The following is a 25,652-nucleotide window of genomic DNA, read 5'->3' on the forward strand; positions in this document are numbered from 1 at the left end:
TAGGAATATCCTCCCTCATCCTCAGCCCCTGTATTCCCTGCCTCCTGCAGGAATATCCTCGCTCATCCACAGCTACTGTGTTCCATGCATCCTGCAGGAATATCCTCCCTCATCCTCAGCCCCTGTGTTCCCTGCATCCTGCAGGAATATCCTCGCTCATCCTCAGCCCCTGTATTCCCTGCCTCCTGCAGGAATATCCTCGCTCATCCACAGCTACTGTGTTCCATGCATCCTGCAGGAATATCCTCCCTCATCCTCAGCCCCTGTGTTCCCTGCATCCTGCAGCACTCTTCTCCTTTCTCCTTAGCCCCATGCTTTCTGCATTTTGCTTGGTTCGCCAGTATTTCCAGAAGTAAAGGTTCCATCTGTTTTTCTTTCAAAATCTGTTAATTACTCAGATTTTCTCCTTGAAATTACTCATCCATCTAATCATGGATGTGAATCTTCTGCAGATTCAAAAAGTTTCCTCTAAGGAGATCTCCAGAACTCATCTCGCATTTGGATAATGTACAGCCTCCAAAACCTGTCCCACAGCTAGTCAGCTTTTCAAGATATGAATATGCATGGGATTCATTATTACACATTGTTGACCCAGTATATAGGCACATTTCTCTCCCAGTGCAGACATGTTGACCAGTCCAGGGGTCACAAAGTGTTCTTCCATTCCCACAGTAGGGTCAGGCTAGCACCTCCCCCTTACCACACCCGACACATAAAGGCTAGCCAGAGAATCAGGCAGGCCCAGCACGGACGGACGGACAGATGCTCCAGCCTTCGTTACTCTGAGGGCTTTGCAGACTGGCTTTACTACTCTTGTCCTAGTCCACTGTGGGTCAGACTCAGCCTTGATAACCCAACAAAAGCAGGACTATAAATTCTGAGCTGGTGGTTTAAAATCCCCTGAGGCTCACCCCATCACTTAGGCACCCATGCTTTACTGTTCACTATAGCCAGAACAGGGATTTTTGCAAGAGTTACTGTTTGACTCCTACAGTATCTAAATACATTGTGGCCTATCAAGGTGAAAGAATAAGGAGCAGCAGAAGGCTTTAGGATGAGGAACTAACAGGCCGATACAGTACAGTGCGCTCCAACGGAGCGCACTTTTAACCAGCATTTGGACGCGCGTTTTCGACACGCTAGCTTTACCCCTTATTCAGTAAGGGGTAATAGTGCGTCGAAAACGCACGTCCAACCCCCCCCCCCGAGACTAATAGCGCCCGCAACATGCAAATGCATGTTGATGACCCTATTAGTCATTCCTGCGCGATACAGTAAGTAAAATGTGCAGCCAAGCCGCACATTTTACTTTCAGAAATTAGCGCCTACCCAAAGGTAGGCGTTAATTTCTGCCGGCACCGGGAAAGTGCACAGAAAAGCAGTAAAAACTGCTTTTCTGTGCCCCTTCTGACTTAATATCATGGCGATATTAAGTCGGAGGCCCCAAAAGTTAAAAAAAAGTAAAAAATTTAAAAACAAAAATTTAAAATGGGCCTGCGGCTCGCGGGTTGAAAACCGGATGCTCAATTTTGCCGGCGTCCGGTTTCCGAACCCGTGGCTGTCAGCGGGCTCGAGAACCGACGCCAGTAAAATTGAGCGTCGGCTGTCAAACGCGCTGACAGCTGCCGCTCCTGTCCAAAAAGAGGTGCTAGGGACGCACTAGTGTCCCTAGCACCTCTTTTTACTGCAGACCCTAATTTAAATAAATTAAATTTACTGTATCACGCGCACAGGAGAGTGTCCTGTGCGCGCGCCGGGAGAGCGGGCTCTCCCGCGATTTTTACTGTATTGGTCCATAAGAGAGGTGGCCCCGATAGGGAAAGATTAGCTTAACATGCAGGCGAAACTGGGTCTGCCCTGATTGCCCTCCCAGATTTAGGATGATTTCGGCAGCTCAGGTGCTGCATTCCTTTCTGTCTTTCCAGAAAATTGAGAAACATTCTGCTGAAAGGAACATTTTTATAGTCTCAGCGTATCCCTCCCTATAGAAGCAATTCCGTGTTAGAAAAGAACGCGTTCTTGCTCAGGACGAAAATCTCAAGCTACTGTGTGATAATAATAATGAAATGGATCCTTTCAAATGCAGAAAGGAGGAAGGAAGATGGATGAGAGAGAGAGAGAGAGGAGACAGAGATGGAGGGAAGAACTATGAGAGCAGAGAGAGGGAAGTGGAAAGGAGCCAGCTGATAGAGACATCCATAGACCGGTCTTGTGATAAAACTCAGGATAACGCCACTATATTGACTTCGGTTAATCTACATTGATTTTCTTTTTTTTTTTATTCATTGCATGGAACAGTGGCAATCGTGCTGCACTACAAGCTAATTAAATTCCCGTCCTTTGATTTACTTAAGTCCTGTGCAGTCTCTGCCAGCCATGCAAAGCAGTTAGGCTGGGAAGAGCTGGGGGCAGGGAGGAGAGCTCATACACATTATATGTCTCTGGTGACATTAAATTCCACCCTGCACACAAGGCTGGAGCAGCAGAGCGCAAAGATCTCGCCACAGGAGGGGCCACTGTCCGTATGGCGTTTCTACACATGACAGCCAATGGAGCTGTGCTCTAATTAAATCAGGGCCTGATCTCCGGAGGATCCAGATCTCACCCCCCCCTTTTCTTTTTCCTGATTGCCCTGGCCCTGACCAGTCCCTGTGACTGCCAAGAGTGCTGCTGAATCCAGACCTTCATAGAAACAGAAACATGACGGCAGAAAAAGCCTCTCCAGTCTGCCCATACACCCAACTAATTCAGCTTTACGATCCCTACCACTCCCTTGCGGGAACTCTGATTCTCCCATGCTTCCTTGAATTCAAATACTGACCTTCTCTCCACCTCCACAGAGAGACCGGTCCATGCATCCACCACGCTTTTTGCAAAGAAATATTTTCTTAGATTACTCCTGAGACTGTCCCCTTACTCCCTCATCCCATGACCCCTCGTTCTATTGCATGAGGCTCACCTGATGTGCATGGAAACCTTGGAAGTATTTAAATGTCGCTATCATATCTCCCCTAGCCAGCCTTTTCTCTAGGGCTGGGGTAGCAAACTCCGGTCCTCAAGAGCCACAAGCAGGTCAGATTTTCAGGATATCCACAATGAATATGCATGAGATAGATGTGCATACAATGGAGGGAATGCATGCAATTTTTTCTCATGCATATTCATTGTGGATATCCTGAAAGCCAGGCCTGTTTGTGAGACCTCGAGGACTGGAGTTGGCTACCACCACTCTAGGATATATGTATTTAGATATTGAAGTCTGTCTCCATATGCTTTACAGTGAAGACCACTGACTATTTTAATAGTCACCCTCTGGACTAACTGAGTTATATCCTTTTGAAGGTCCAGTCTCAAACATTTGTGAGGATCCTGGCAGCTGTGCAGTCCTCCTGCCAGCAGGGGCCCTCGGTGGGCTGCAATCCATGCTGCACAAGTCCCACCTCTTGGGCTTATGACCCAGCGCTTCTATGCTATTTAAACTTGCCTCACTTGCCACTCCCTGACTCAGATTGGATCTCTAGCCCTAGTTGTGTTCCCTAGCTTGGTTCCTAGCCTCTGGTTCTTAGTCCTGCTTCGCTTTGTTTCTTATTCCTGTATTTGTTCTTAGTGTTGGCTCCATTATTGCGGCTTGCTCTCTCTGTGTCCTTATTTGTGTTTGTTTCTTATTTGGTTCATGTTTGTCTGTCTCTTGTGGGCACCTTGTTCTGTTTCCTTTGCTCTGCAGTTAGCCCTGCTCTTGTAGGTGCCTTTAAATCCCTTCCCTTGGACCATCCAAGTCCTGCTGGCCATCAGAAAACAAAGGCTGAACCTGAAGGGGAGGTGGCTGGTACAGGTGAAGAATCCTTCCTGTCCTGGTCCTGTTCCAGCCTGCCCTGTCTCAGTCCTATCCCTGAACATGAAGTTAGCAAGTAGCACACTTAAAAATAATTGAAGAAAATTATTTTTCATTTAATGCACAATTAAGCTCTGGAATTCATTGCCAGAGGATGTGATTAAGGCAGCCATTGTAGCAGAGTTTAAAAAATGTTTGGATACGTTCCTGGGGGAGAAGTCCATATTTTCTATTAATCAAGTTAACTTAGAGAATAACCACTGCTTTTACTGGCATTAGTAGCATGGATCCATTTGATGTTCGGGTACTTGCCAGGTACTTGAAACCTAGATTGGCCACTGTTGGAAACAGGATCCTGGACTTGATGGACCCTCGGTCTGACTGAGTAAGGCCACTTCTTAAATTCTTATGTTCTTAATCCAGCCTGCCAGCAGTTCCTGTCCTGGGGGTTACCCCTTATCAGCACACCAAGCCCTAACAGAATTGCACACGGAATTCCAAATGACGTCTCACCAGGGACCTATACAGGGGCAATACCACCTCCCTTTTTCTGCTGATCATTCCTCTCTCTATGCAGACAAGCATCTTTCTGGTTTTGCTATCAACCTCTCCACCTATTTGGCCAGCTAAAGATCATCAGATATGATCAGTACCCCCAGATCCTGCTTAGAAACATTTCACCCCTAAACTGTACATTTCCCTTGGGTTATTGCAACCTAAATGCATTGCTCTGCATTTTTTAGCATTAAATCTTAGCTGCCAGACCTTAAAGCATTCCTCAAGCTTCGCTAGATCCTTCCTCGTGTTTTCCATCCCTTCCTATCTGTCTACCCTGTTACAGATTTTGGTACCATCGCATAAAGACAAACCTTTCCCGACAATCCTTTCGTTACCGTTATGTTCACAAAAATGTTGAAAAGAACCGGTCCAAGGACCGAGCCCAGAGGCGTGCCGCTAGTAATAACCCCCTCCTCAGGGAAAACTCCATTTACCACTATGCTTTGTCGCTTCCCAGTTTCTAACCCAGTCAGTCACTCTAGGATCCATCCCAAAGGTGCAGAATCTACTTCTGTCTTCTGTGTGGAACCGCGTCAAAGGCCTTGCTGAGGCTGAGACGTCAAATAACCGACGTGTGAACCTGTCTGGGTGTGTGGGAATGTACCTGGATATTATGACCTTGGAACTGGAGCTAATATGAGTACTGTGACCTGCTTCTCTCCTGAAGAGCATGGGCTTGTTCGTGGGGGCCTCCCCAGCTCCATACCTTGAAGGAGTGTGCGGCGTATGCTGGGGTCTCTGAAGGTTAAGACACCCTGCGTACTGTTCCTGTTAATCCTTCTGTTTAACAATAAACTCTGGGATGGACCCCGGAGAGCTATTCTTTTTTACAAGAGAGGATGGGAATCTGAGCCAGCACAGTGTTAGGGACACCCTCCCACTGAGCCAGCACTGACCCAGTATCCCAGCATGGTGTTAGGGGTGCTCAGAGCCAATTATTTATTTATTTTAAATCATTTATTGATAGCCTAACTGATAAAAAAAAAACAAACAAAAAAACTCTGGGTTATGTACAGCATAATTCAATAATACTCAATTACACAACTTAAAATACATATCAACATTATACAACAACGCAAACATAACAATCCTTTCTTCTAAATACCGCTCCTAAGGCAAGCTTTTAAAGCCTTCCCAGCATAATGCCAGGGCCACTCTTCCCTCTGAGCCTGCACGGACCCAGTGTCCCCGCATGGTGTTAGGCAGGCCCTGGGATGAACTCCCTGTGCCAGGATCTGTTATGCTCCATTATCTTTCAGCCCAAAGTGAGTTTTCCTGTGGCTGGTCGCATGGCGTGACAAGGGAGTTCAATCTTTCTTCCCCCAGTATCCCTTCCAGTAGACTGGAGGCATTGCTTGTGATGTGGCAGGCCTGTAAAATTCAGAGCGCAGCCCCACCCCAATAAACATCCCCTGTGGAAGTGATGGCCGTGCAACTTTCGCAGGCTGTCCCTGGGAGATGCAGTGCGAGCTTCCTGTCAGGCAGATGTCGGCTGGTCGGACACAGCTGTGCGGAACGATAACTGAAGCCCAGCTGAGCCTCCTTCCCCCCACCTCTGCCAGCTCCCTGCAAACCTCTTATCGCCTCCGTGCATTCAGCACTAAGGCAGCCCAGAGATCAGTGGGGAGACAGGACAGAGAGGAGGGAGGTGTAAAACAGAGGAGGAGACGCAACGGGAAAGAGAGAAGGAGATGGGTTGTGAGAGAGAGAGGGATGGACAGAAGAAGCAAACGACAAAGAGAGGGGGCTGCTTCTTTGTGCTCTGTGTACACAGCGTGTACCATGTATATATGATATGTGTATAGTGCGTCTACAGGGTTTATTGCATGTGTGTTTGTATGCAGTGAGAGTGGTCACCGTGTTTTGTGTGTGTGTGTGTGTACATGCAGTGTGCATCTTGTGTGTGTGTGTGTAATAATGTGTATGTGCAGTATGCGTGGGCTGTAGGCATGTGTAGGTGAGGGGAGATACTGTCTAGAAAGAAAAGAAAGTTGTTCTGAGACAGCAGAGGCAGATGGCCACTAGAGTTGAGAGATTATAGCACCTTTGGCTGCCCTTGAGATTTGGCATTTTCCTAGCATCCAGTTCTTCCTTTCAACTGATGGCTGTGCCAACCAGGAGAAAGTTTATCAGTGCCATCTTTCTTTCTCTGACAGTGAGGAGTATAGAGGAGTGGGGTATACAGGAGAGTGGGGTAAAGGGATGAGGTGCAAAGTGGAGTGAGGTGTGCAGGGTGTGGGGTGAACAGGAGAGTTAAGTGTACAAGAGAGTGGGGTGTGCATGATGGGTGTTCAGTTGTACAAAGGATGAGGTGTACAGGGGAGTGGGGAGTACAGGGTGTGAGAGGTGTATAGAGGAGTGGGATTTATTTATTTTATTTGTACAGTTTTTATATACCGTAGTACAGAAACAAGTTTCTATCATTACGGTTTACATTCCAATAAAAATAATAAAATATAAATAATTAGAATACATAATTAGAATAATTAGGAGATGGGGTGTACAAGAGATAAGGTATACAGAGTGTGGGGGTGTACAGGTGTACAAGGAATGTGTACAGGGAGTAGAGTGTGCATGGTGTGAGGTGTATAGAAGAATGAGGTGTACAAGAGATTAGGTGAACAGAAGAGTGGGGTGTACAGGATAGTGAGCTGTACAAGGGTTGAGAAGTACATGGGAGTGGCATGAGTAAGGTGTAGGTTGTACAGGAGAGTGAGGTGTACAAGGAATGATTCATACAGGGGAGTGGGATGTGTATGGAGCGGGGTGTACAGGGGAGTGGGGTGTACAAGGGATGAAGTGTACAGAGGAGTGAGACGTACAGGGTGTGAGAGGTGTATAGAGGAGTGGAGTGTGCATGGTGTAGGGTGTACAAGAGAATGAGGTGTATAAGGGATAAGGTGTAAGGGGGAGTGGGTTGTACAGGGTGTGAGAGGTGTATAGAGGAGTGGGGTGTACAAGGGATGAGGTGTACAGGGGAGTGGAGTGTGCATGGTGTAGGGTGTACAGGAGAATGAGGTGTATAAGGGATAAGGTGTAAGGGGGAGTGGGTTGTACAGGGTGTGAGAGGTGTATAGAGGAGTGGGGTATACAGGGGAGTGGGGTGTACAAGGGATGAGGTGTACAGGGGAGTGGGGTGTGCATGGTGTTTGGTGTACAGGAGAGTGAGGTGTACAAGGGATGAGGCATACAGGGGAGTGGACTGTGCAGGGTGTGAGGTATACAGGGAAGTGAAGTGCAAAAGAGAGTGGCGTGCTCAGGCTGTGAAGTGTACACAGGAGTTGGTGGTTTGTCAGTCAAACAAACAGTTCTCAGAAACAGAGGGTTATATAGAGAATTTAAAGAGCCAGTAAATTAGAGACAAAATCATTGTTCTGAGAGTAAAGTTATTTATTAAATAAATATCTTTAGGTAAAAAAGAGGAACCAGAATATGAAACTGGCTTGGTAGAAACTATAAAAAGAAAAGAGTGGACAAATGCCAACCTTTCCACCTTAAGAGCCTCCTCCAGTGGAGAAAGAATCAAATAGAGAAGAAGTTACTTTCAGTGGTAAGGATGATTTAAAGCAAGCAGTGATCCCCTTCCCACTCCAGGCACACATGTGGCACATATGTCAGATACTTGTGCCATTCCTATGGCACTTCCATGACATGCATGCAACATGCTTGTGGCAAGCTTATGTTTTTCTATGAGGTAAGAACATAAGAACATGCCATACTGGGTCAGAGCAAAGGTCCATCAAGCCCAGCATCCTGTTTCCAACAGTGGCCATGCCAGGTCACAAGTACTTGGCAGGATTCCAAGGGGTAGATAGATTCCACATTGGTTATCCCAGGGGTAATCAGTGGATTTCCCCAAGTCCACCTTAATAATGGTTTATGGACTTTTATTCCAGAAACTTGCCTAAGCCTTTTTTAAACTCAGCTGCACTAACAGCTTTCACCACATCCTCTGGCAATGAATTCTAGAGTTTAAACATCTGTTGAATTAAAAAGTATTTTCTCCTATTTATCTTAAATGTATCACTAAGTAACTTCTTTGAATGTCCCTAGTCTTTATACTTTTTGAAAGAATAAACAACTGATTCGTGTTTACCCGTTCCACTCCACTTATTAAAATGAGTGTTTAGGGGCTTCAGTTTGGAGAAGAGACAGGGAAGGGAAATATGATATAGGTCTATAAAATAACCTGTCTCTTCTCCAAACTGAAGAACCCTAACCTCTTCAGCCTTTCCTCATAGGGGAATTGTTCCATCTCCTTTACCATTTTGGTTACCCTTCTCTGTAACTTTTCCAATTCTGCTATGCATTTTTTAGATGTGGTGACCAGAGCTACGCACAATACTCAAAGAGTGACCACAACATGGAGTGATACAGAGGCATTATGATATTCTCTGTTTTATTCTCCATTCTTTTCCTAATAATTCCTAGCATTCTATTTGCTTTTTTGGCAGCCTCCACCGCACATGGAGCAGAAGATTTCAACATATTATCCACTATGACACCTAGATCTTTTTCCTGAGTGGTAACTCCCAATCTGGAATCTCACATTTTGTAGCTATAATTTGGGTTGCTGTTCCTTAGATGCATCACTTTGCATTTGTCCACATTATTTGTCATCTGTCATTTGCATGCCCAGTCTCCCAGTTTTGCAAGGTCCTCTTGCAATTTCTCAGAATCCTGTTGTGATTTCATAACTTTCAATAATTTTGTATCATCAGCAAATTTGATCACCTCACTCATCATTCCCACATCTAGGTCATTTATAAATATGTTAAAAAGCAGCAGTCCCAGTATAGATTTCTGGGACTTTCCACTATTCACCTTTCTCCATTGTGAAAATTGACCAGGCATTTAGCCCTAATCTCTGTTTTCTATCTTTTAGCCAGTTCTCAATCCACAACAGAACATTGCCTCCTATCCCATGACTTTTTAATTTCCTAAGAAGTCTCTTATGAGGGACTTTGTCAAAAGCTTTCTGAAAATCCAAATACACTATATCAACTGGCTTACCTTTATCCACATGTTATTCACGTCTTCAAAAAAATATATAGCAAATTGGTGAGGTAAGACTTCCCTTGGCTAAATCAATGTTGACTTTGTTCTATTAAACTGTGTCTATTTATATGTTCAGTAATTTTGTTCTTTAGAATAATTTAAACCATTTTTCCCAGAACTGACATCAGGCTCACCGGTCTGTAGTTTCCCAGATCACCACAGAATCCTTTTTAAAAATGGTGTTACATTGGGCACCCTCTAATCTTCAGATACTGTAGCTGATTTTACTGATAGTTTACAAATTTCCAATAACAAGTCTGCAATTTCATTTCTCAGTTCTTTCAGCACTCTGGGATGTATACTATCTGGTCTAGATGATTTGCTACTCTTTAGTTTGTCAATTTGCCCTAGTACATCTTCCTGGTTCACTGATATTTGTTTCATTTCCTCTAAATCATCACCTTTGAATAACTCTTCTGGTATGGGTATCTGTCTTACATCTTCCTCATTAAAGACCAAAGCAAAGAATGTATTCAGTCTCTCCACTATGGCCTTGTCCTCCCTTAATCCCCTTTTTTACCCCTCTATCATCTAATGGTCCAACTGACTCCCTCTCAGGCTTTTTGCTTCACATGTATCTGAAAAAGTTTTTATTACATTTTTTGCTTCCACAGCAAGCTTCTTTTCAAATTCGGTGTTTGCCTTCCTTATCAGTGCTTTGTTTTAGGTTTTCTTCATTCCAATCCTTTTTCTATTTTTGAAGGATGTTCTTTTGGCTAGAATAGTGTCTCAGCTCACCTTTTAACCATGCCAGCAGTCATTATTTGGCCTTCCTCCCACCTTTTTAATGTGTGGAATACATCTGGTCTGGGCTTCCAAGATGTTATTTTTAAATAGCATCCATGTCTAGTGTAAACTCTTGATCTTTGCAGCTGCTCCTTTCAGGTTTTTCCTGACCATTTTTCTCATTTTATCTTAAACTCCAGTTTGAAAATCAAATACCATTGAAATAGATTTCCTTAACATCTTCCCTCCAGTTCTCAAGTCAAATTTGATCATGCCATGATCACTGTTGCCAAGTGGCCCTAACACCATTACCTCTTTCACCCAATCAAGTGTTCCATTAAGGATTAGGTCTAAAATAGCTCCTACACACACACACACACACACACACACCTTTATCTGTTCAAGTAGCAGCTTTTCCATGAAGCAGCCATTTATTTCAATTAGAAACTTTACCTCCTTAGCATGTCCTGCTATGACATTTACCCAGTCAATACTGGAGAAATTGAAATCACCCAATGTTATTATGCTTCTAATTTTGTGAGCTTCCCTAATTTGTGTTAGCATGTCATCATCTGTCTGTTCATTCTGGCCAGGTGGACAGTAGGATATATTTATTTATTTCTAAAAGCTTATATACCACACTCCAGAAATCTGACCAGTGCGGTGTACAACAAAAACAATAAACATAACATAATTCATTAAAATATTAAAATAGATAAAATAGTAATTTGAATTACATTGCAATCCATTTGAACATAGCCTGACGCCATTGACTCACACACATGGAAACAGCCAAACCTTTACTTTTGTACGAGTTGCAAACTTCTGGTCACGTTGTGAAAATGACCCTTTTACGGTGTGACATCTTACGGATCTCCGAGACAGATGGCACCCGAACCCGCACCCCATGAGCAGACCGGAGGTTACGCTTTGGGACACAGCTCTTAACCATCTTCTCTAAATAAATTGCTCCTGCCCCCCCTGCACAGCTCTAAACATCAATGTCATCATTTTAAACTTCATTCTTTCCTTTCTTGGCAGCCAGTGAAGAGATCTTAACACTGTTATTTCATTCTCCTTCTCACCTGCAAGTTGTGTCCATAAAGATTCAACATTGCATTCTGTTTCCTGCAGAATGACTCCATCCAGTGCCACCCGTCCTCCAGCACCTGATCCATCCTATCATTGTGACATGGCACACTTGGTGCAAGCTTGAAGTGACCCATCCTGTGCATGCTGCCCTGTTTCCCATGTTCTACAAGTTTGACCTGTTTCCAGCTGACTAACAGCAGAAGACCAGAGCGTGTCACTGTTTCCCAGACTGGGTAGCTCTCCTCTCTGCACCCCCACCCCTGCAGAAATCCCTGCTGCTGTTATAGTTAGTGAGGTTTGGGTGGACCCTTGGACACTGTGGCAGATGACCACGCCCACGGGGGGAAGTCCTGTGAGGGGCCACAGGTCAGACTCAGCTCTGGACACACAAACACAGATAGTTCTTTATTTAGACAGTTTGAAAAGCCACCAGAGGTGGCGGTAGTGAGTAGAAGATGGAGCCCGGCTGGGCTAGTATTCCTCAGGGCACTGGAACAGTGGCTTCTCCGGTAGCAGTGCTGCAGTGGAGAGAACTGAGAAAGTGAGTACAAAAGAACAGTCACAGAGTCCCGAGGAACGGGTACCCCGTTAGCAGAAAGAGTCCAATGGAAGTTGGAAGGCAGAGTAGCTGGGTACGGAGAGCGAATCCCTTCCGTAAGAAAACCCTTGCTAACTCAACGGCTAGCAATAAACAGTAGGCTTTAAATATCCGGGTAGCGTGACGTCATCACAGGGAGACGCCCCTGAGGAATGCGCCAATGAGGAAATAAGAACGAGGGCCGTGCAGCGCGCGCCCTAAGGTACCTGGAGAGCATGGCGGGAGGCAGTGCCCAAGCCGGTCCGGGGACACCGGAGAGGACGGCAGTCGGACGCCGCAGCAGCCAGGCATCCATGAAGAGCAGGAGGAGTCGCAAAAAAGGAAAGGTAGGCGGAGTGAAGCCGTCGGGAAGTGACGGTCGCAACAGCTGCTAAGTGGAGATCAGCTATTCCCAGGTACAGACACCTTACGGCTGCAGAATGACCAGCTAGCTTACTTCCCAGCATGGCGTGGACCTGCAGGGCAGGAGAAGCACCGAGGTGAAGGAACAGCAGCTCCTCTTGGTAAGAAAGCCACAGGAGGTGTCTCTGTCCAGGAGCTGTGACTGAGCTCTGACAAGACCTCTCATTACCTGCCAACCCAGAGCCGCCGCATGAAGAATGCCCACCTAGATCAAAACCTGACTCAGGATTGGCTAAGGAAAGCCGAATTTCAAAGTACTGAAAAAAGTGGTGAAACAGATAAATGCAGATTCTGGAAGACAGAACCTGAAACGGTTGCTGGGAGTGATGTGGTGGCGTCAGAAGGCCTGAGCAGAGCAAGGTACAATAACACAAGCAGGCACAGCTCATCCGCTGGAAACTGTGTGAACACGATAACATCACTGTAGCAGACAAGCACTGGGATTGCGACTCTAAGAGAACTGCAGAGAATGGAAAAGTTGTGATCACCTGGGACATCCCTGTTCTAAATAATACAAAGCTGGATGCAACGAAAGCAGGTTTAATAATAAAGCAGAAGGACATAAGAATAACACTGCTGATGGAGGTGCCGGTGCCCAGCAACTATTCCGCGGAATGTAGGGAGAGAAACAAGATCCTCGGATAGCAAAGGATGCAGTCAGAGATCAAGAAAGCCCAGTGGTCTGATGACAAGAAGCTCCCGGAGCACCTTGATGTACACATTGCATCTCATGCACTGCAGAAGGAAGCTCTCTTTGGCAGAGTGCAAGTATTAAGAAGGGCATTAGCAGTAAGTGTGAGGAACGGGGAGATCAAAGGCAGCTCTCTCAGACTCACCAGCCAGGTTCCTTCCTGTCAAGGGATGCGCAAATCGAATTCCTTGGAGGCTGCTCCCGGGAATTCCCTGTCTCACGTCTGGCTGGGGGCCAGGCCGCGTGCACACCACCCTGGGATCTGCGGTCAGAAAATCTTTCGGAGTGGTCTGGATGTGGTGGATCGCCAGCCCTGCTTGGGCAGGGATGGGGGATGCTGCTTTCTGTGGGGCGCTGCGGCAGGCTCCTCCTCGGAAGGACTTCTGCCAGCCGGCGCCAGGCTGTGGCGGGCCCTGCTTGTGGCTCTCCGGGCCGGGCCACGTCGGGAGCGATTGCGAGTGCGTCTTAAGCCACCAATGCCAGCAGCTGCCTTATCCCGGGAATAAGAGTAGGGCAGGAAAACCCAGCGGCAGGAGCGCTGGGAAGTTGGCAGAAAAAAAAAAAAAAAAGCGTAACGTGTCTCGTTGTTTTAAGAAAAAGAAATAGGTAAGGAAAAAGAAACCCAAATCGTCAGTGCATTCAACAAAACACCAGGCATGAAGGAGCAAGGGAACTCACCGGAAGGCACGAGTCACAAACTGGGGGGGAGGGGGGGGGGTTCTAGGTGGTGCTGGGACCATGAAGAGCTCAGGGTGGAGGGTGGGGAGTGACGGGTTCCCACCGAGGTTCCCTGCTTGCTTCCGAGGATTGATGTGATGGGGCGAGTGGGGTGGCAGCAGCAGCCTGGGGCCCAACTCTCCCAGAATGTCCTCCACCGGTGGCTTCAGGAAGAAGCGCCAGCAGACAACTCAAGGCACAGTGAGCCAAAAGGGAGCCAGTCAAGAGGAGAAGGGGCTACCTTTCTGAAGCTAATGAAGAGCTTACGGAACGATTCAGTCAGCCTTTCCATTCGGGGCAGCAGCTAAACAAACAGGCTGAGGCATCTCCACTAAAACAACCTCATCATAAGGATGAGGAAATGTAAACTGGGACCTGGCCGTCCTTAAAAGAGTGCAGCACAGTGAGCTTTTGGCTCTTGAAATTGTTGGATGAAAGGGCACATGAGAAGCAGAAAAGGCAGTAACGGGTCTGGCGTGCTTGGGACAACAAGGATACAATTTTATCTGCCTCCTTTCTGTTTAGCATCCGTCACTTATCTCATCACACTTGATCGTTTTCCGTCAGATATGCAGAAATACCAAGTGCTCTATAGGGGAGGGCAGAGGAACCTGGATCCCAATGCCCCAGGCATCTGCCACCTGCCTTCCAACCTCCCTTTCCTCAGCAAAACCATAGAAAAAAATGCAGTTCTACCGCAATTAACAGACTTTCTTCAAGCCACAAAGCACTTGCACCCTTTCCAGTCTGGTGTCAGATCCCACCACAGCTCACAAACGGTTTTGGTGATGATTTATGACTCAGCCGAGACCATGGAGAACCTACCCTCCTGGTACTCCGACCTAGACCTCCCTGCTGCTTTCAGCCCTGCAGCCCAGCTGATCCTGAGAGTCTGGAGAAGAGAAACCTCGCTTGCCCGTTCTGCAGAGGCTTAAATTTAGTGTTAACTTGAGTTTTGAGGTCAGTGTAAGAAGCTGCTCTGAGATATCTTTCAGAGCTCTTTACAGCATCTGTTCCTTCACGCACACTGCGTTCCGCGGAGTCAAAACTACTCAAGTCGCCTGATATTAAACTGACTCGTTTGCAGGTGACCCAGAAGCTGTTGGACCCTCTCCGTGAAACACTAGCCTAGAGGAAATTAGGCCACTGCAAGATTTGAAAGCGTTGAGGAAGAAGTTCTGTGAAGCATTTTCTGGTTGATTTTTAGATAATGTATTTTTTTATGTTATTTTATGCTTGGTTTTGATTATTTTAGGTGATGTTTAAGCTGTTGTAATTCGCCTAGCATGACATGGCTATCTTAGGCATAACATAAATATTTTAAAATAAATAAATAAAGACCACAAACTCCTCCTCAGCCATCTCTTGGACTCAGGACTTGTAGGCCTGGCTTTAGCTTGGTTTAAATCCTTCCTTAGACCCTCTTCTTGGGACAGCTTCACCCCTTCAATGCAAGGGTACCACAAGGTTTTAATGCTGTTCAGCATCTACATGGCCACCACTCAGCAGAGACTTCCAGATGTCTTGTGTCTCTCATGCAGACAATACCCAGCAACGGTGCCCTCTAAGAGCAATCGCCAACCTAAACAACCGCCAAAAAAGATCTCAGACCGACTACATTAAAATAAATTAAAACTAAGACCCCCGAAAAACAGAGGTACGATGGATTGGAAAAAGTCACCACCTCCACTCCAGAGTTACCTTGGTAGGAACAACGCTACCTTTCATCCATCAAGTCCACATCCCGGCCTTCATATTAGGCTCCCAATGTTCTCTTGAAACCTAAATTCTCTCTTTAACAAAATCGTCCTTCTTCCCACCGTGCCTCCTCCACCCATTCTTTGATGGCCCCTCTTTTGCAATGGTGGTGGTCCAGGCCTGTGTCACCTTCCACCTGGACTAGTGCCAATCCCTCTCTATGGGGCTACCAAAAAGGCCGATCTGCTGCCTGCAGCTCATACAAAATGCAAGAGCAAAAACCATGATGAATGCCCATCCCGTTCAGCGGATCACTGCACTCTTACACCGTCTCCTAACGCTCCACCTCGCTGGTTCCAAACGCCAGTCTTTGCCTTCAAGGCATCCAAGGGCCTAGCAGCACCCTCTCTCCCTAAGCAACTCAGCCTCTATGCACCCACCTGCCTGCTGCAGGCGCTACCTCAAGCCCTGCGAGAAACTGGACTGCCCACCATTTGGCTCACTCCCCACCTCTTCTGGACACCCCGGCTAACCCCGGACCTCCTCCGCTCTTAGGAAGAAACTGAAAACCTGGCTAATTGCACTCCTTGAACTCTTGCACTGGAAAAGTGTGAGAAAAAAATAAACCGACGACGATGATGATGATGAGCAGAGGCCCTGGGGCACAGCCAGAAGGCCATGGCTCCTTTAGACATGAGTATGGGTAGTGGCACTTACCAGCCTTCAGCTGAAGTGCCAAGTCAGCCAATAACACAGCGTTAGAATGAACTGCTAAGGGTCAAATACACAGCACAATTTTCCCATAAGCAGAAAACTCAAAACACAAAAACCCCTTTAAAATCCATTTTTTATGTGTGTAGCCTTAAATGTGGCTTTGAGAGATTATAGATATTTCATCTAAGGGAGGTTAAATGGATATATTGTTTCCGTCTTGTCTTCCTTCTCCCTCAGAAGGGAGCGAGGCCTCGCTGGGTAAGTGCCTGCAGCTGTCTGAGCTCAGGCTGGGACTCGGGGAGCAGAGCTGCTATGGTGGTGGAGCGCCCTCTGCAGAGAGAAAGCGGTGAAGGCAGCGGCAACTTAATATGCAGCGCTCTGTTTAACCCACCTAAGATCTGCCTTTCCTCCCCACCCCCCTTATGGGAGCAAACCTGACCAGGATCTGGCAATCGCAAACAAGTTCCTTGTGTTAAACACCATTCACCAACGTGCTGCCCTTGAATTAGTATGACAAGACGGTCTATGCCATACACGAAGGCAAGTGTGCAGCCAGCCTTCATCACTGGAGGCTCACAGTCAACATAATCTGTACTGGTAGAATGACACAAAGCAGATTAAAGCCTTTCAGTTCAGTTAACAAAGAAGTTGTTGCTTGGGTTTACAGGTTTGCATTTGCTAAATAAATATTGCATATATATACACAAATATATATGTATGTGTGAATGGTTGTGTATGTGTGAGTACATACTGTGTGCATATGTGTCTTTCTGTGTTTGTGCCTGTGTCAGTTTTGGTGTCTATTTGTGCCTGTATATGTCCATATGTGTAAGTTTGTAGGTTTTGGTTTCAGTGTATGAGTGTGTGTTTGTGTGTATCAATATTAGTGGGTGAGTGGGTGTTAATATCTGTTTGTGTTGGTGAGGGTATGGATGTGGAAGTCAGTATGTGTTTGTCAATGTAGGTGTGAGAGAGTGCATGTGAGTGTTTTATGTCAGTGTGTGTTTGTGAGTTTGTATATGTTTGTGCATGTATATTGGTGTGTGCATTTGTTTCAGTGTGTGATCATGTCAATGTTGGTGACTGTGTATGTATGTGTGTTAGTGTGTGTGTGTGTTTCTTTGTTGAAATATGTGTCTGAGTGTGACTGTGTGTGTCAGTATTTGTGAGTGTGAATCTGTATATGTATGCATCTATATGAGAGTGTACACATATATACAATGGTGTGTATCTCTGTGTGAGTATGTATGTTTGAGTGTGTGAGTATTTTGGGGGGTATGTGAGTGCCTGTGTGTGTTTCTGTGTATATGAGTAAATATGTGTGCATTTGTGTATATGTCAGTATGTATGAATGTTGTATGTATGGATGTATGAATGTGTGTCAGTGTGTGTGAATGTGTGTGTGTGTGTGTGACATAGTGTGCTTTTGTGTGTGAGTGTGTGTTGGTGTGTGTGTTGGGAATTGCATTGTTTTGTATGTGCATATCAGTGCATATGTGTCAGTGTGTGAGTCTGAGTGTGTGTGATTGTGTCTCTGTGTGTACTGATGTCTGTGTGTTTTGGTGTGTACAAGTATGTGAGGGCTTGTGTGTGAGTGTATGGTGGTAGTATGTCTGTGTGTTGGGTGTCTGCAACTGCATGTGAGTGTGAGTGTGTGTGTGTTTCTGTGAGTCAGTGTATGAATGTGAGTCTGATGGTGTGCTTGTGTATCAGTCTGAGTGTCTATGTGTGTGTGAGAGAGAATGTGCTATGGTGTGTACACACACTACTTTATGTGTATGTAAGAGAGTGTGTATGGGTGTGTGCGTTTCAGTGTTTATGTTTCAGGGGGGAGTGTGTGTATGAATGAGTATCTGTGTTTGTGAGTGTGTTTCAGTGTGAATGTGAGTGAGAGTGTGTATGTGCGTGAGACAGTGTATTTGGTTATGCATTTATATGTGAGAAAATATGTGTACATGTATATGTGACTGAATGTGTGTGAGTGTGAGCATTTCTGTGTGTGTGTGTGTGTGTGTGTCAGTGTTTCAGGATGCATGTGTGAGAGTATGTCTATGTGTGAGCATTTCTGTCTGTGAATGTGTCAATCTGTATGTGAGTGTGTGTGTGCATGGAGACTGTGTTTCCGTATGTATCTGTGTGTGTGTTTAAGCGAGAGGGAGAGAAAATGTGGCTGTTTCCTTGTACATCATGTCTGTATGTGTATCTGTCTCTGTGAGTGTATTTGGTGTGCATGTGCCAGTGTGTAGTATCTCTGTGTGTGTGTGTGTGTCCCCTGAACTTCATCATCCCGGGAGCTCGCAGCTGATCCACGGTGGGAAGCGGGGGCGCAGGCAGGGGAGGAGGAGGAGGAGGAGAAGGAGGAGCCCGGGGCTCCAGCCCTCCCTCTGCCCGCTCGGGCGCTGCCAGGCTCTGACGGCCGCTCGGCAGCGCACGGGCAGCGGCAGAGAGCCGGGAGCGGGCGCGGCGGCGGCCGGGGATGAGCTGCGGGGGATACGGCGAGCTGAGCGGCGCCATGCCGGCCAGCGGCCCCGGGGAGCGGCGCAGGGCGTAGGCAGCAGCGAGGGGGCTGCCAAGGGACGGGAAGGAGAGAAGGAGAAGAGAGCCAAAAGAGGACACGTGGAAGGAGAGCAGGACAGAAAGGAACGAGGACACTGAAAAGAGCAAGAACGAGAAAAGCGGAGACACCGGACCGGAGAAGGAACGAAAGAGAGAGAGAGAGAAATACAAGGACGCCGCGGAGAGAATGAGAAAAGAAGAGAAGGAGACGTGAAAAGGAGAAGGAAGACGCGCGGGACGGGGAAAAGAGGAGGAGGGGAGAGGAGAGCGGAGGAGGGCTCCGAGCTCATGTAGAGAGACACCAAAGAGCGGCCTCGGGGCCGGGTTCGGGCTCCCTGGATTTACAAAGCGCTTTCCTCGGGCTCCGAGCGGGGACCGCGGAGGCCCGGCCATGGCTCCGCGCCAGCCACCCCCCGCCTAGCGCGGGCTGCGGAGCCTCCAGTCTCGGGCGCCCGGCTCGGGCGCTTTACCTCAGGGCTCCGGCTCCAGCTGTAGCTCAGGACGGTAAGTCCGAGGAGGGTCCTCGCTCTTCTTCTTCTGACTGGGGATTCTCCTAAGTCTCGGGCGGGGGGGGGGGGCAGTAAAGATGTATTTCCCCCTTATCTCTAAACGCTTTCTCCAGTGGGGGGGGGGCTGCTCTTCTCAGTCTAATCATTGCCCCCCCCCAGCCCCCTTCCTTTAAACTTTTACCTTTGGGACCGGGGCTGCCTTGGAATTTCACCACTGACTCTCGCTCCTGTGTCATTAAGAGGGAGCTGTTTGGGGTTAAGGGGCTGCAAAGGAGGCAAGAAGGGCAGAAAGCTGCCAACCGAGGGGGCGGGAGGGGGGGTGCAGCAATGAGATCCGGGGCATGGAGCTGAGCTGGGCAGTAGAGCTCCTCAGACCAGCAGCCCCCCCTGCCCCCGAGAGCTGAGCCGGGGGCCGGCGGGGGGGGGGGGGTCAGCATGGCATTGGGAGAAAGCCGGCTGAGTCCGGAGGGGTCCCGAGTCAGCGCTGCCGGGGGTTTCTCTTCTGAGCTCCGGCGGCCGGGTTTAGCGCTGCTTCGGCTTTTATTATTTATTTATGTATTTATTCCCGGGGCCCTCACCGTGTCCTAATGCTCTGCCCCTGCCTGGCTCTGCGCCTCCAGCTCGGCTTTTCCCGGGATCGCCACAGCCAGCGCGATCCTGGCTGCAGACCCCGTGTCCGGGAATCCCCGGCACTGTTAGTGCCCGGGGGGCGCTGCAGGGGCCCAGCTCCCGGGTGCAGCTGCAGGACGCGCCACACGTGCCAGCCCCGGGGGGGGGGGGGGGGGGGGCTACTGCACCGGCATCGCGAGCAGAGGGGGCTCCAGCCATCCTAGCAGATTCACTGCTGAGTTTGAGAGGGAACTGCAAATGGATTGGGAAGCCAGTAGTAACCGGAATTCAAAGCATCGGGTTTTCGATTCCTGCAAGAAAGGTTTCTCATTTGGGGTCGGTGTGCGAATTCTTCCCATAAAACCAGCCGCAAAGCTCCAGTCGGAAATCGCCGGGACCGGGGGGCCGCCTGCGGCAGTTTCTGCCCTGCCCCTGTCCTTCGGATCGGCTACTGAACGCCTGCGGCCACTCAGGGCAGCTCGCCTTCAGAGCAGAGAGGGGCTAAGCTTCCCTAACCCGAGATCAGGAAGGGGAGCCATGCTCAGGGACCTTCCTTTTCACTTTTTAGTTTCTTTTTCCTGCATATTTCGATGTTAGAACAACAACAACAAAAAACCCCCCACACTTTTCCACTGATTTTTTTGTTCTTTTTGTCACTTAACATTGAAATTCCCAGGAAAAATAAAATAAAGAGCGATAAGGAAGGTGCCCAGGATGTCCCTGCAGGAGGAATGCTAACATCAGTGTCTGGGGGCAGATCTAAAGTGCCTTCCCCTGACAGCCCCCCCCCCCCCCCCCACGTTGAAGCTGACTTGCCCTGGGATCCTGAGGCTGCAGGTGTCCCAGCTCTGGTCCTTCCTCCGCAGGTCCTGCTGATTCCCCCGTCATTCCCAGGGCAGGCGCGCTGCCAGGGGGGGGGGGGGGGGCGCAAGCCGACGGAGATCCTGCCTGTGGCTCCCAGGAGCAGGAGGGGCGGCTGGGTGGCTGCAGCTGGGCAGACGCTGAGCTCAGGGGATTGGCGGGGTTTCCATACTTACCCACCACAAATCTTTTCCATCTTACTTCATGCTTTTTCCCTTTCTGCAAGATTAGAAAGAAAAAAAAATCATTTGGCTGCTTCCAGCAGTGCTTAGGAGGCTCCTTAGCAGGGGTTCCTGTATGTCTTGTTATTAGGTATTCTGTTCTATGGGGCCTCTGCTGAAAGTAATATATAATAATAATTAGATACCCAACCCAGCATCCTGTACCCGCACGGTCTACATCACTTTGTGCTTTCCACATTAATTTCACCTGCCCAATCTGGTAAGGAATATCTCGCAGGAAGAGAGAGAGGCTTTCCCCTCTAATCATTTGCATTCTTTTCGCGTGTGTGCCGCAGAAGGTACCAGATACCAGGGCCTGTTTTATACTTTCCTGATGACACCAGGATTAGCATTCCTACTGTTGTAAGGAGTGCCCTGGCATATTAATGTCCAGAGAGCAGACTGAACTTTGCACAGCAAAATACCCACCAACAGCTTGCTGGCTCTTTGGTTCATCTGCTTTCAGAGAGATGCAATTCCCCCTAGCACTGTTCTGGACATTTAATTAACACCTGCGGGGTGGCACCTTCTGAGCTATTACACACAGCTTCCAGGGAGGTTTTTCACCCATCAGGTCTCCATCTCAGAAATTAAATAGAAACATAGAAATGACTGCAGAAAAAGACCAAACGGCCCATCCAGTCTGCCCAGCAAGCTCCCACGCTTATTACTGTCCCATACGGATCACTTTCACAGAGTGCCAAGGTCAGGGCCCTTGTTGGTTACTGTTTGAGTCCAATTTCCAGCCATTGATGCAGAGAGTAATGTTGGAGTTGCATCAAAAGTGAAGTATCAGGCTTATTGGATAAGGGTAGTAGCCGCCATAACAAGCAAGTTACCCCCATGCTTGTTTTCCCAGACTGTACAGCTCAATGTCCTTGTTGGTTGTTGCCTGAATGTAAATCCTCTTTTCCACTTTTCCCCTTGCCATTGAAGCAGAGAGCAATGTTGGCATCGCATTAACCATATGAAGGCTTATTGGATAAGGGTAGTAACCACATTTCCAGCAAGCTACCCCCGTGCCTCTTTTCTTCTTTCCTATCCTCTAACCTTTAGGGATCCACGGTGTTTATCAAATGCCCCTTTGAAATCCTTCAAAGTGTTAGTAGAATCAGAATGCTAGAAGGCTGGCATGGGAGGGGTGCAGGGTGAGAGTGGGGTAATGTTGGGAGAGAAGCTGATATGGGAGGGGTGCAGGGTGAGAGTGGGGTAATGTGGGGAGAGAGGCTGATATGGGAGGGGTGCAGGGTGAGAATGGGGTAATGTGGGGAGAGAGGCTGATATGGGAGGGGTGCAGGGTGAGAATGGGGTAATGTGGGGAGAGAGGCTGATATGGGAGGGGTGCAGGGTGAGAATGGGGTAATGTGGGGAGAGAGGCTAGTTGCGATGGAGAAGGTACAGAGAAGGGCAACCAAAATGACAAAGGGGATGGAACAGCTCCCCTATGAGGATAGGCTGAAGAGATTAGGGCTGTTCAGCTTGGAGAAGAGACAGCTGAGGGGGGATATGATAGAGGTCTTTAAGATCATGAGAGGTCTTGAACGAGTAGATGTGACTCGGTTATTTACACTTTCGAATAATAGAAGGACTAGGGGGCATTCCACGAAGTTAGCAAGTAGCACATTTAAAACTAATCAGAGAAAATTCTTTTTCACTCAATGCACAATAAAGCTCTGGAATTTGTTGCCAGAGGATGTGGTTAGTGCAGTTAGTGTAGCTGGGTTCAAAAAAGGTTTGGAAAAGTTCTTGGTGGAGAAGTCCATTAATGGCTATTAATCAATTTTACTTAGGGAATAACCACTGCTATTAATTGCATCAGTAGCATGGGATCTTCTTAGTGTTTGGGTAATTGCCAGGTTCTTGTGGCCTGGTTTTGGCCTCTGTTGGAAACAGGATGCTGGGCTTGATGGACCCTTGGTCTGACCCAGCATGGCAATTTCTTATGTTCTTAGTATGGGAGGGGTACAGGGTGAGAATGGGGTAATGTGGGGAGAGAGGCTGGTATGGGAGGGGTGCAGGGTGAGAATGGGGTAATGTGGGGAAAGAGGCTGGTATGGGAGGGGTGCAGGGTGAGAATGGGGTAATGTGGGGAGAGAGGCTGATATGGGAGGGGTGCAGGGTGAGAATGGGGTAATGTGGGGAAAGAGGCTGATATGGGAGGGGTGCAGGGTGAGAATGGGGTTATGTGAGGAGGGAGTGTTTGGGTAATTGCCAGGTTCTTGTGGCCTGGTTTGGCCTCTGTTGGAAACAGGATGCTGGGCTTGATGGACCCTTGGTCTGACCCAGCATGGCATGTTCTTATGTTCTTATGTTCTTATGAGATCTGAGGGGTGCAGGGTGAGAATGTGGTTTTGTGGTGAGAGAGGATGAGGTTTTTTAATGAGCTGAGAATGCGACAGGCTTATTTGAGGGAGAGGCTGAGATGGGAGTAAACTCTTAAACTATGCCTTTGGAAATACAAAAGTTTATTTTGAGAAATATTTTGGAGTTTAGCTTTATGATGCATCTCTGTTGCTCACAATAAAATGTGTCCCTTCCTCCTGCCACAAAGCCATGCAGACAGTAGGGATGTGCAGAGGGAGTTAGACTCAGTCTGTGAGAGGCAGCGCCGGAGCCCTGATCCTCAGCCGAGCCTCCCCTCATCTAATGAGATGGAGAGGGCAGATGGGTGAGAGCAGAGGCAGCTTGCGAATATCCCGAGATTCAATCGAGGGGCACTGGACAGACGGAGCCGAGCCAGGCCCTGCTCACCCCTCACTGTATCCATTGTTAGCAGGGGTCACGGTGCTGTAGTCTGGAAAGCCGCATGGTTGGGGACAGGGTGGCCAGTGCACGTTGCTGCTGATGGCTGCCAAACGGGTCTAGCGTGCATCGGCTTGTGCCACTGGAAGATACAGCATGAAGCCCGTGTATTTCAGCAAAGGGAACGGTATTGCCCAGTCTTCCTAAAGAAGTACAGATCTGGGCATCTGGGGGCCCATAGGAAGGGAGCGACGGGAACCGCCAGAGCCAGGAGAGTGCAAGTTATGTTGGCACAGTCTGTCTTTCAGGGAAGCGCTCATCAAATAATAATTAACATTTCTGCAGTGCCATCTATGCCCACAGGACCCGCGGTTTCTTTGGGGGCTTCCTGTCTGTGCCTTTACCGCTAAACGCGCTGGGAATTGCTTCCGAAGCTCGGTCTGTGTTCTTCTCCCCTCCAGATGGTCGGAGGGTGCCTTGAACAGGAAGTGCTCTGCCCAAGAGACTGCTTCTGAAAGCAAGCATGGCCTGACATGCTAATTGCAGTGCCCAGGCCAGCAGGGGGGAGGGGGGGGAGAGAAGTGCCACTCTGAAAGGAGGGCACTCGGAAATGGTTCCTGTTAGTCGGTGCTGTGAATGCTGCAGAGGGATTTCTTTACGGGCCGGTGGCTTGCTCTCCTCAGACAGCTCCCCCCTTTCCCCAGCCCTCTCCGGACGGATCCTGCTGCCTCCCAGCTGGGCTCTGTGTGCACAATGCAGCCGTCTGTTCGTTCACGGTGCCAGCTCCTTCTGCCGCTGTCCGTAAGTGAGAGAGGGCTGGGAGGCTGGGCATGCGTCTCCCTCCCGCTTCCCACACGCCGCTTGCAGGGGGAAATCTCCGGCTTCTCATTCTCCTTGGCTGCCCTACAAGTCAAAGAAAAAAAAAATACATGATCTCTCTTACAGCTTAGCTCTCTGCCCTCCCGCAGGCAGGAGCTGGGTATAAACCACCAGACCTCTGCCCGCTAGCACGGGGTGCCCCTTACCAGCTGTGCAATGGATGCACATTCAGAGTCAGTGCTAGGGAATCCCCTCTGGCTCTAGGATGCAAGGCATTTCTCAGGGAATTACATTGGAAATGTTTTCAGGGATGGAAGGCACTCGTGGAACAGCAAAACTTAGCTCCGGGTTGCTGTAAAATTAGAATTTGGTCTTGGGTTGCCAGCTTCCTTCCCGGCACATTTTGGCCCTTTTTTTTTTTTAGTTGCTGGCAAGTGATAGACACAGAGTACCCAGAGCTCAGTGCCCAGGAGCACGGGGAATCCTCTTGACTGCCACCGTATGCCAAGCCTGTGCCACAGAATGGGAGGAGATGTCAGCAGGTGAAGGCCACGTGGGCCACCCCCGCCTGCCCGTTGGCACCTCTCTCCCGTGCTGTCCCGGGTCTTCCTCAATCTGTGGCCCTCTCCCTCCCACGCCCTGTACTGGGCATCGATCAGTGGTTGTTCCTCTGGTTTATAACTTAACCTGAAGACGGGGGTGGTGGTCATGCAGGAGCCGCATCAGAAAATATTTCAAGTAGAGGGTGGCAAGAGCGCTGCGGGGCTTCCCAGTGGGAGTGGAGATAAAGTCAGGAATAGAATTCAAGAGAAGCCTCCAAGAAGCACAGAGACTGTCAGAGGGGCAGCCACGGCAGGTGGGTGAGAAGAAAAAAAGTGCCACCCACCTCTTGTCAACAAGCACAAAGTATCCCTCGCGGTGAAGAAGTGAAGGGAAACGCCAGAGGTCAACTGGGTCTGTGGCATTGCACCAAAAAAAAAACCAAAACATGAAATTGGGGTGGACTCGATGGGCCTTCTGCTCCTTGTGCTGTGATTCTGTGCTTCAGAATCTGTGTGCCAGGATCGCGGGTAATCTCCTGCACCAGGTGGTAGCTCAGTGTATTCCCCTGTGCTATGGAAAGCAGGCAGAGATCTGGCAGGGATTATTCCCTTCATGCGGTTTTGCTCTGGGTGGGAGGCTGAGGGCTCTATTTAAAGCCTGGAAGGGCTGTTTCTGCACGAACGGTGCGAGGCGTGAAGCAGGGACC

The 25,652-nt window shown here is 48.5% G+C and overlaps 1 protein-coding gene across 2 annotated transcripts in view; it reads left to right on the plus strand.

Moving 5' to 3' along the window:
• The window catches only part of CBFA2T3 (CBFA2/RUNX1 partner transcriptional co-repressor 3), a 99,230-nt gene that overhangs the window by 5,788 nt on the left and 67,790 nt on the right, over positions 1-25,652 (plus strand). The window contains exon 1 of one of the 2 annotated variants that reach the window (XM_029608616.1): positions 18,442-19,146. The exons of the other annotated variant lie outside the window; for it this stretch is intronic. The gene's annotated coding sequence lies outside the window, so the exon portion shown is untranslated. Of the gene's footprint in view, positions 1-18,441; positions 19,147-25,652 lie in introns of those variants that run through there. 2 annotated transcript variants of the gene reach the window in all.

Source organism: Rhinatrema bivittatum, chromosome 7, assembly GCF_901001135.1.
Source record: "Rhinatrema bivittatum chromosome 7, aRhiBiv1.1, whole genome shotgun sequence".
NCBI lineage: Eukaryota > Metazoa > Chordata > Amphibia > Gymnophiona > Rhinatrematidae > Rhinatrema > Rhinatrema bivittatum.